At 53.6% G+C, this 12064-nt stretch overlaps 1 protein-coding gene across 2 annotated transcripts in view; it reads right to left on the reverse strand.

Moving 5' to 3' along the window:
* RAB27A (RAB27A, member RAS oncogene family) overlaps nt 1-12064 on the reverse strand; it is a 39220-nt gene that overhangs the window by 22016 nt on the left and 5140 nt on the right. For both annotated transcript variants that reach the window (XM_076073104.1, XM_076073105.1), the window contains one exon: nt 10189-10288. The gene's annotated coding sequence lies outside the window, so the exon portion shown is untranslated. The remainder of the gene's footprint in view (nt 1-10188; nt 10289-12064) is intronic.

A 12064-nucleotide genomic window follows, 5' to 3' on the forward strand; every position in this document is an offset into this window, starting at 1 on the left:
CCCCTTTCGCATACCACAGAGGGAGGGAGAGAGAGCCCAGAGAGACCTTCGAGAAAAATGTAGTTAAAGGCCACACGATGCGGCACAATAACGCCATGGGCCCCCCCCCCCTCCCCAACAGAAATGCAATTTTCAGAACGTTTCTAAGTGAGCAGCCTCAAGTTGGCATAGCAACGATTACCCACGAGTAGACGGGTAACAGTTTGGGCGCGTCGACCATCGCGATGGGGAGGGGGGGGGGGGGTTAACCACACGACTGTTGCCAACGATGAGATTGGGGATTTGTTTTTTTTTAACGGAGAGGAAGGGGGGCGCGCACTCGTAACACCCCCCCCCCCCCCGCCTTCTCACACAGCTTGAGGGGGGGCGCGGCTCGAGTTGACATCCGCTCCCCGCGGGAGCCTCCCTCTTCCTTCCCCTGGACCAAAATCAAAGACAACAGGAGCACTCCGGGAGCTGGGATGCTGCCGTGGCCTAACGGTCAGCAGTGGCTCTGGATTTGTAAAATCAGAGGATGCCGGTTTGTTGTCTTTCCGCTGCACCTCCGAACAGCACGGTTGGCTACGTAGGGTGCGAAAGAAGTTCAACATACATATAAACTACGATACACTATACACTATACTACTACATACCTGTCAGCCCCTTATGAGTGCCCTACCTCATTACAGACCAATTCAAACCTTATTGGTCATGCCGTGCCATTATAAATATTAACGTTCATCCTACAGTTCCATAACAAGGGAGAAACAATCAAATGGACAAAACATAATTTTTTCGCCCGTATTGAAATGGCCGTACACCGTATGGATCTGAAAATGCAATTTCCCTGTACCAGAATACGGGTAAACCGTACGGGTTAAGAGGTACGCTACTATATGCTACACTAACACCACGATACTAAGGTGAGAACTCCTTTCTTGAGAGCTGCTTTTTGTGTTTAGTTTGTGATCCTTAACCCGCACCTCGCATTAGCACGGTTGGCTACGTACGGTGCAAAAGAAGTTCGACATACATCTCCCGGCGTGGCAGTTGTAAGAAAGGTGCACGTGTCTTCCATGCTCCCCCCCCCCCCCACCCCCAGCTGGCACTGTTCAATGGGTAAGCAGTGGTTAGCAAAACCCCCTTTTTTTTTACACAGCCCAGCAGCCCCACCGCCTTCTGGGATTGCATAATCTCTGCAGCATTGGTTAAACGCAAGCAGCCTCTGGACCAGTTTTGACAAGCAGTGTCTCATCAGCAGTCAGGCTGGCTTCAACCAATGCTTGCGAGTTTACAGACGTTTGTAGGCAAGGACCTGCTCTTGTTACATGCAGTAGGCTAGGCAGGTCGTGTGCGACGAGGTAAAGTGTGGGTCCTCCGACCTCTCCCGAGACGTCTGGCAGGCCTGGAAAAGTAGGCCAAGTACCCTCTTCGGAGGGGCTCCAAAGTGGTGGCCCTTCTTCCAGCAGTGACGCGAGCAAGCAATTGCACGCTGGGAGACGTGACGAGATGGAGGTGGGGATCATCGTCCGATCGTTCGCAAATCATTACAACCCTGGGGACAATCAACCAGGGATGGACCCGATGAGAATATATATCGTTTCAATGAGGCCTCGGCCAGAACCACATTATGGAATTCATCGCTCACTCCAACGTGACAAATTGGTCCCGCGGCCTTCGAACGTCGAGTGTTTGTTGAACATTCGAAATTAATGGCCTTTATTTACCCAAGAAAAGCCTCAAAGATTATTCTTTAGGTTGGGTCCGTGCATTATTGGGAATTTCATTTTGGCCAGTTCCATTTAGAAACGTGCGTTTGGAGTATTCAGCTGCTATAAATTTCCACGTGATTAAGCCACTTCGTTGAGCTATCATTTGTGGCCAGGTCGCTTCTGAAAAAAGAGCTATGTAATGCTCAGTGGGTCTTACCTGGTGTAAAAAAAATAAGAATGGTATAGTCTAACAATGGGCATTTGGCTCTCTGGGGAGAAACCAGAAAGCCCAGGTAAAATGCAGTACGTGGCGGTGCCGCTCAACGCTCGGCAAAGACGGGATTCATTCATCCATTGCTTGCTGCACCGCCCACTTCCAGGATGGATTGTCACCTCGGCGGAATTTCTCACTCAATATTTTCCAGCTCGCCGGCGGACTGCAGCTGGGTGGCACTTCATAATAGCCACTGCCATAGCGAGAGGTACGCTGGATGTGATGTTGCTGGGTGCACATTTTTTTTTCCAGGGTCGCTAACCCAGACAGATCCACCGACTGAAATTAAGCCCTGGTCAGTTCTCCGACGCGTTTTTAGGGTCGTACCGCGTTTTGTTTGGCACGACGTCCGACGTTTTTGCTCCACATATCGGGAGCTTCTACAGGAACGGAAGATCAGAATCAAAGATGCTTCCGAACACGCGTGCACCGAAATGTCGGACGCGCCGAACAGCACGCGGCACAACCGGAAAAGATCGGAGAGCTGCGACAAACACCGATGCAGCGGTAAGCCCCCGTTGTCGCCAAAGCCCTGAAAATGTCACCGAGAACACAATCCACCCACTCCATGCCACGCCACGGCACACCGCGCCGACCTCCGTCGAAATTAACCGACATTGATTTTTTTCAAATATCAGCAGCGGCAGGCGGTCAGTTGGGAGTATGGCTAGCGACCCGCACAGCGCAAATATGCGAGCCCTCCCCTAGCAACGGCCGAATAATGAGATGCATCAGCCACCGCCACCCAGCGCCGAAGCACGGAGCGACACGCTCCATCTGCCGGCACGGAGGGATTTTTTTTTTTCAAATTATATATTAAATTCGCTCGCCTCCGGTTTGGCCGGCCAGACTTCCGAGGTCGTGAAAGGGGGTCAACCTCAAGGTTGCCCGTGCCGGGTCGATCCACGAGCCCCGTTGCCCGCGTGACGCATCGACGCGACGATGCGCGCCGACGAGACGGCGCTGCCCAAGATAATTCCCAATTGGACGCAGGCTGGCGGAGGTTGGAGGTGGGGGCCCCAGAAACGGTGCATTGAAACGGTGCCTCTCTTCGTCGTCATTGGCGGCAGCGGTGCTCTCGGAGTCCCCTGCACGACGCTCGTCGCCCCCCCCCCACCGGAGACAAGGAGCGATCGACATCGTCGGCCGACTACAAAGTATACTCTATGTAACACGATTTTTGTTCCTGGGTAGTAAGTGTTATTTTCCAATTGCTTATGCCTCAAAAGTACAGAAAATGGCTATTATTCCCCACAGACTTTGCTTTTGTGGCCAGGACTTCACGTGAAGGAAATCCACAAATTCGCCCGTTTCGTCATTGAAAATAGGTACATTTCAAAATATCACTGCCCTGGGTCACGAAAGCAAAGTTTGTGGGGAATAATAGCCATTTTCTGCACTTTTGAGGCATAAGCTAAATTGGAAAATAACACTACCCAGGAACAAAAAAATAAAAAACATATTGTTACACAGTGCTACCACAGGGTGACCCTGTGCGTGCGCGTGCGCTGCTTCGGGAGTTGTGGGGGAACTGCGGCGTCACGGTGGCCGGGCTGCTTCATCGATTCGCTGCGGGATCATCCGCCTACCCCCTCCCCAACCCCCAAAGCCGTGTCAGTCATGGGGCTTGTTTGGCCATACTTCCCTACGCTGGTCAGTGCAGCTTGAAGGAAAGGCCCAGATATCACTCACGTGGCCGGAAATCAAATTCAGGTCACAGGGTTCGGAGCGCGGCTGTGTCGTGTGCTATTCTGCGTCAACGGGAAGGGTTGGGCCCAGAACCTGTTCAGGCGATACTCGCCACAGATGGTATCCGTGGCCGGGAATTCAACTCGTGCGGTCTGGTACATTGTGCAGTGTGCCAACGACTGCGTCACCGCACCACCCTAAGGGACACCATTTAAAATAGGTAGAAGGTAAAGGTGCAACCCTGCTATTTCTCGCTCATGTCAATGATGGTGGAAGGGCTCTCCGCTAGAGAGCGCTCTAGCGGAGAGCCCGTCTGCATGGTACTTGGCCAACCTTTCAACTCTTCCGAGTAAACTGTGGCGTCTCCTGGGTGGGCCAGTCTTGGAGCGGGCGGGCGGAGGTTTGGGGGGGAATAATTTAAGAAAGTTACCCCATTGTTTAAACTCCCACGTGGCCGTGAGATGGAACGGGCGACCTCTGCAAGGTAAGTTCCAGCAAGCCGAGCGTGACAACCGCCACGGTGCCGAGTGTCGCCCCCCCCCCCGCCCCCCCCCCCCCCCCCCCGACGACACACCGCGGGCAAACGTTGAACGGTGCTGGTCGCGCCGCGCCGGCGGGAGACCTTCCCTGGACGGGGGTCGGGTTCGTGGCCACGGCGACTCGGCCGAGGGATGGAATTCCATGGCGCGAGCGTTCTTGACGTCGGCGTGAGAAAATGTTTTGGCCGTGCCACGTGCGCGCGCTTAAATTAACGTGGCAAGGAGACGTTGCCGCTACTGCATCTGCTGCACTGCTACTGCGTTTTCTCGAAAACCCGGTATGACGCACACACGCACGAACGAACGAACGCACGCACGCACGGCAGTATTGCGGTGCTAGGCAATGCCACGGCCTCGCGGCACATTGACACATTCGCGATTACACAAATACCACACCCACCCACCCCACGCAGGCACCTGCCATCCAACAACTTCTCTTAGACACGCCAGCCACTGCACAAACAGGACACCCACACTTCAGCCCAGTCTCGACCAGACAATGATCCCCTGTGCAGCCTTTAACAGACCGCATATGTAGGTACGTTGAACTTCTGTCGCACCGTACGCGAGCCAACCGTGATAAAAATCGGAGGTGCGGGGGAAGGACAACAAATTAGAACGCAAAAAGCAGTTCTCAAGAAAGGAGTTTTCAATCTAAACTGCTCGGACAAGTGCTGTCAATGATCACCTATGACACGCGAAGGGGGGTGAGGGTGGGTGGCCAGGACCACGCCCGGCCACCTTTGTCTCCCTAGTACTGATGTTTAATACACTGCATGAGCTACTCATTTTAGGCCGAGTCTACCTAGGGCGCGGCCCAGCGACGGCTCAGATAATTGTCACCAGTGTTGGCCGCGAGCTGGAATCGAACTAGGGCTGGTGGATTCGTAGCACGGCGCGCTAACCGTTTCCCATGCACACACACACACACATCCCACCCATGCACACACACACGCACACACATCCCACCCATGCACACACACACACACACACATCCCACCCATGCACACACACACACACACATCCCACCCATGCACACACACACACACATCCCACCCATGCACACACACACACACATCCCACCCATGCACACACACACATCACACACACACATCCCACCCACACACATCCCACCCACACACATCCCACCCACGCACATCCCACCCACGCACATCCCACCCACGCACATCCCACCCACGCACATCCCACCCACGCACGCACAGCGAGACGCTCCTCTCTCTCGCCCCCTTGCAGAGTTTCTCAACCCCGTGTCCTCGCGACGCTCTCGGCGGCACAGCCCTTCAGTGATTACCAACCATCCGGAACGGGCGGTGTGCCGTGGCTCCATTTGCATGTGGACAGAGGTTTGGTGGCCGGTGAATGCGGAAAGGCGGAGGAGGACCGTTCGGGGGGGGGGGGGGGGCGTGGATGCTGACCTTCAGAAGCAGGACTCGACTGAACGCAGCACACCGTATCGCTAAGCAAACAGCACACCCACAGCCAACACCAACACACGTTAGACAGCACACCACCTTACACACCAACACCCCCGTCTACAATGCAGTACACCAAAAACGCAATGCATCACACCCTCAAATTAGACACAGGAAAACCACAAACAGCCACATCCCAACACGACTTTGGCTACAAGCAGCACACCCACAGACGTTTGGGGGCAAGTGCTGCACACACACACACAGATACACGAACACATCCGCACACCCTCCACTCCACAGCTTTCCCCACTCACTCAATCGCGCCCCTCTGTTGCACACAACACAGGCGCATGCGACCCTTTCACAACTGCATGGCACGCTCACACACGCTGGACGTGCCCTCCCGCTGCAAGGCGGTGGTGACTTTTTGTACACGCAGGGGAGCGTGGCCATCTCTGGTAGAGGTTTTTTTGGGTTAGATCGCGTAAATGTGCGTCGTTAAAACCCACCACCACCCGACACAGTAAAGGTTGTCACGAAAACAGAACATGCCAATTCGTCACTAGTACAGCACACTGGTTGTGTTGGAGAGCCAAGCCACAACATTTACAATCCGAGTACGACGTTTCGCCAGTAATTACGACAGCCAGATTTGGGTTTTAACGACACATTTATATATCTACGCGATCTAACCCAAAAAGAAAAACCTCTATTATGGATGATATTGGTCGGGAAAGCCTGCCAGGTGTTGAACTGCCATTCGCTGGTGTTGACTCGCGAGGGCTACCGTTCCTCTCGGCTCGAGGACCAGTTGCCAAGTTGCATTCGCGCAAAGCTATGAGCAAGCTAGCTGCGGTGCAAAAAAAAAAACACGAAAACAAAACGAAAACGCCGGAGCGGGCGTGAACGCACACCACGACCGGTGGGGGCGTGGCTCTCGAGTGCGCAGGCGGTGCGACGGCGCCGGCGACCCTACGACGAGCCAGAGGGGCCCCCGGGGCGCTGGAGGGGCCATGGGCCCCGGGATCACGGAGAGGTGGGTCGGGGTCGCAGGGTGGGGAAATCTTTCCACGCACGAGCGAATGAACACAAATAATAATAGTCAACCGCGCTACGCCAGCAACTGCGGACCACTGCAAAAGAAACCGATACCAGAATACAAAGGGCAACGAGCTCCTTCTCACTTCCCCTGCCCGAGCCGATCGCCATAGCCTGGCCCATTGGCGTGTTTGACAAATACAGTGCAAACACACGCGTGACCAACGACCCGGCATACCCCCCCCCCCCCCCATCTCGACCACCGCGTTAAATCCCCAGCAGTCGACTTGGCCGCGGCGCTCCTGCACTCCGCTCCGCTCGCCAGACCGGTCGGAGAGGTGCCGGCAGTACCAAGCGCGCCGACGGTTCTCGCACGCCGCAGGGAACGAACGCCTCGCCGGCAAAGTTGCAGGCGAGGCGTGCGGGCGCCACCTCGAAGTCCCCGGAGCGATCGCTCTCAAGCAAGCGAGGGGCTTTGATTTAACGTCCCGCGCGTTGTTCGGCACGGTGCCCAACGTTTTGTTCCGCGTGCTCCAAAGAAGCTCCCAGCGGCACGTGGAGTAACACGTAGGACAGCGCGCGGAACAACCTGGGCAGCGGGGCCAAATTTCTCACCGGATATTTTCCAGGCCGTTGGAAGAGACCGGAGTAGATGGCACGTGGCCACAAATAGCCACAGCCCATATCGAGAGGAGGTATACTGAATGTGGTGTGCCGGATGCGTACATTTTCTCCAGGTCACCGGCCAAAGATCGACCCCCGGGTGTCTGGGTCATAACCCATCCACGGTGCTGCCCAATGCAGGTCGGGAAATGAATCTCCCCGCAAGCACGAATAATACGTCACCTATATATTTGTGGCCAGGTAAGAAGATCCCGTGAACAACGGAGTGGCCGGCCATAGGAGGGAAACACGACAGAGGCGCCCACCGTGGAAACGGCAATGAGATCTGCCGTATGTGTGTTAAATAGTCCTTCATAGCTCATCAGATTCCTGCAGTCTAAATAAAGATATTTGATTCGGAGCTGGACGGATGATTGCTGCTACATGAGACCATGAGATATGGCAACGACTTGATGGCTTTCATCCAGCAGTGGAAAGAAAATGACTGATAATAAAGATCCCATTGGGACTGAGTGTCTCAGTTTAAAATATATATTTTTACCAATCTTATTCCAGCTGCGCTTTCAGAGCAGTGCGCATACCACAGAAGTACATTTTTATCGGCATACTACAAATGCCAAACTTTCCCACTTGCTCTGCTACAGACAAGTATGTTTGTTGCATGGCAATGAAACACATCCGTCTCTCTCGCGTCTCAAAACTGGAATGTAGCCCAATTAAGTGGAAAAAAACGTAAAATTGTACGTTTTTGTGTGCGAGTGGAGTCACCGGTGAACGGGCAGAGAACACCAACTCACTCCACTTGAGAAACCGGTTCTATTACGGGAGGGTGAAAGCTGGATTCGAACCCAGGATCACAGCAGTGCTGGCTGACTTGTCTTCTATAATCCCTGGGCCAGCCTGTTGTTTTCTGAGACAGATCAGGGAGTTGTCCGTGTTCACGGTTGGACATGTATCAATATCATGGCCGATGATGATATCTAACCTATCAAATGAGTAAATTTAAACCCTGCAGCCACTAGAGGCACTACACGTAAGACAATGGCAAAATGAATGATCCATTCTTGAATCTAATCATGAACTTTAACCATGGGAATGTTTTATAATGAAGACAAACATTTTCAAAAGGGTACCATGCTAGTTTCGTGCTCATGCCACTGACGGTGGAAAGGTCTCTACTAGAGGGAGCTTTCGAGTGCCTCTCTGGAGGTTATTTTGGCCTTCTTTCCACACTGGCCAGAAGCCTCGCAGCAAGGTGGGAGTACCCACACTTTACCCCGCCACACGTGACCAGCCTATCGGCTAACCGTGGTGAACCCAATTACACCGCTGGGTGGACAGAGATGGGAGGCGGTGGAGGGGGGAGATTTAAGAAACTAGCACCGTCGTCGTTTCAATCGCCGCGCCAGGAGATGGAATCGAACGGGTGACCTCTGGATTGCGAGCCCAACGCGCCGTCCGTTGCGCGAGTCCATCGCCCCGACGATGAAGTGCGGCCGTGAAATCGAGACGGTGAAGGACCGCAGAGCGGCGTTCGTGAAAGGCTCGGGGCATCGCTGCTAAGCCCACGGGGGGCCAGCACTATCCGTGCTTAAAAAATGCTCTTTGCGCCAGAATTCTTTTTTCTGTTTCCAAGTTAGTGCAGTCACATGGGCCCCATTCCTGCCTCGTCATAAAAAAAAGCCCCACAACAACCCACATCAGTGGGCTCATTAAGCCGTCGCTAATCCCCCACAAGGAACCATTCTCCAAGTCCACGTGCCCAATTAGTGACCCCCACCAGTCAGCCCCGGTGGCTACAAATCAGCTGCGAAGAGGAACATACAAGGGCACGAGGTCTGGACAAGGGGACCGGACAAATCCACACGAGTCCAGCAGTGGCTAAGTGTGTCCTGCCTCCATAGCCGTACACACACACACAGTGTAAAGACAACTATGCCCTGTACAGCCATATAAACTGGTGGGGGCAAGTGCTATTATAGCGAGCACCTAACGAGGTCTGCACGGCCCAAGAGGGAGTGGTGTGGCCAGGAAACACGCCCCACCACATCCATCTCTCCAGCGCCGATTTTCCCACACTGTGTTAACTACTCATTTATGGTTGAGTCGACCTAGAAGAGGCCCAGGGCAGTTGCTGATGCCAACTGCTGCTGATACACTCAGTCGGACATAGAGAAAAGGGTAACGATGTGTTTCCAAGGTGAGGTTTGGGAGGAGAGAAGTCTGATTGGAAGGAACCAGACAAAGCAGAAGATGTGGGATTGGGCAAATTCTCACAGGCGAGAACTGTATGTAGCAAGTACTGGAAGGACGGATGTGGGGTAAGAGTCAGAGAAACAGAAAACAAAAGAAAGCTGCTTGACAAATGGAAGGTAGGAAGGAAGGCAGGCGAGAGAGGCCATTCAGTAAAGGAAGAAAGAAGATCAAGATCGCAGAGCACTAAAAAAAGGGAGCGCCACCACAAACACAAGGCCTGGCCAGGAATCCAACTCAGGCTGCAGAGTTTTCGGCACGGTACTCACTAACCAAGTGGGTTCCCACAAACTACTACCCGTCAGCTCTCAATCAACACACGCACAACGCATCTGTTAGATTAAAACGAACCTAAAACAGCGCTGTAAACTGTTCATTTTCATATATCCATAAAAAAGGTGAAGTTTCGTTTTGTGGACCAAAACAAAGTTGCGCAATGGGCAGTATTGCACCCCGCGGTTGTCTTGTGAAGACATAATCGTCGTCCATCTGCAAACAGTTCAGCATAGCGCTTCCCACGCAGCCTTGCAGCGGCCCCACGCACCACAGATGCATCAAAGGGGTTGACTCCGTCGCTGATGACGCGAACGACCGCGGCCGGCCACTGTGACCCACCCGTGGCCCGAGCCGACTTGCTGGCTCACCTTTAACCTTGAGAGATGACCTGCTGCTGCTGCTGCTTCTTCTACCGATGCCTCCCTCGGTGGGATCAGCCGCACCTGCAGTTGTCGGCGAGTCGGTTCTCTGGCGAGCACAGGGAGGGCACGTGGGGTCGGTGGCGGAGAGGGCGTCAGAACCTCCAGGGAGAGGTTGGCACTCTGTCCGAAGGTCGCTCACCTATCAACGACGGAGAAATGATATGACTCGTGTACCATCAGCACGCATGCGTATAAAATGTGGATGGGGGCAGTTATGGGTAGTTTCTGAGTCGAACGCAGATGGAAAACCCAGAGATAGGCGATGTCGCTTGTGATAATCCACGTCTAGTACTGTACACCCAAAGTGCGGGAGGACACTAGTCTAGATTGCTTCGTTCCTTATCGACGTTTTGTTTATTGCAGGTGGATCCTGAATATACGAACCACGCCTCGTGCCTTCATCAATTTCACAACAGGTGAATCATCATTGTCGTCATTATCATCATGACATTATCTACACAGCTCCAATCATCAGTGAATCCATCTGTGGTGCATCACGTGGGACTGAAACCCCCCCCCCCCAGAATGCCATAGCCTGCTCAATCAACCTGGAGCCACGGAGTCTGTGGGATTTGGATTTCAGTTCTTCTCTACGGCAGTCTCCCATAGACGTGCTAACCAGGCTCGAATTTGCTCGGCTTGGCTTTTCTTTTTGTAACTAAAGCACTCGGCGTCCACGTGCCCCGTGGCTCTCAATCTCAAAGTGGATTGTGGTGCTGTTTTGCTGCATAAAGCACGGGCACAATGGGAGACGAGGCATGTCTGTGTGCGTGTGTATAGATGTGTACTACGTGGGGAGCGGTAGCATGGCGGTCAGCGCGCTGCCTTACGAAACCAGCCACACGAATTCAATCACCGCACGGGAGGACGCGATGCTGGCCACCCACCCCCTCGTGTTTTCGTTGCCGGCCTTCATAGCCGTTCGCTAACAGCACTTACCGCAACAGTATTTTAAGGCTATACGGGGGGGGGGGGGGGGGATCTATGTTTTGTAGCATAGTGGCACAACGGTCAGCGCAGTGTTACCAATCCGTCGGGCTTCGTGGGTTTGATTCCCAGACACAGCGAGCAATCAATGGCGAGTGATATCTTCGTGGGTTTGATTCCCAGACACAGCGAGCAATCAATGGCGCGTGATATCTGAACCAGTCTTGGGTCCCCCCCTAGGTCGACGTAGCCCTTAAATTACGAGCCCCGAGTATTTGGTGCGAATATCAACACCGAGGGGGCAAGATAGCCAGGCGTGGTTCTGGCTACACCCCCACATACAGAGATCACAGCTGGGTGGGTGTTCGCTTCCAGCACCTGGCCCAACATGCCCGTGTCGACTGCACGGTGGGGTTTTATTTTTGGAAATGCGATTCCATTCCGGCAGTACGTTTCAGGAGCTCGGTGTCTCTCGAGAGGGCCTCGAGAGGGCCCCGTTGAAGGAGCGCAGATCACGGTGGGTTTTTACTTGTGACGTCCACATAGTTTGTGTGTGCGTGTCCACATTTACACAACTGTGGCTCGTATTTAGTCACGCATTTATGGGTCTCTATGAATCTACCGATCTGTATGAAATCGACGCGTGTGTCAATTGCAACTTTATGTATCTCTGGGTATATGAATCTCGACGTATATCGAGGAGTCTATAGGTCACTATGTATCTCCGATATGTGACTTTACGTATCGGTCCTGGTCTACGTATCTCTGTGGGTCTCTCTGTATAAAGGGGGGGGGGGGGCAGGCTACAGTGGCTTAGCTTACAGTCCGTGGTCCATGGTTTGGCTTGCATGGCTACAATCGCACTGTGGCTTAATTTGGCAATGACCCAGGGTGC

Source organism: Petromyzon marinus, chromosome 40, assembly GCF_048934315.1.
Source record: "Petromyzon marinus isolate PM22_M1 ecotype Great Lakes invasive population chromosome 40, UKy_Petmar_22M1.pri1.0, whole genome shotgun sequence".
Lineage (NCBI taxonomy): Eukaryota > Metazoa > Chordata > Hyperoartia > Petromyzontiformes > Petromyzontidae > Petromyzon > Petromyzon marinus.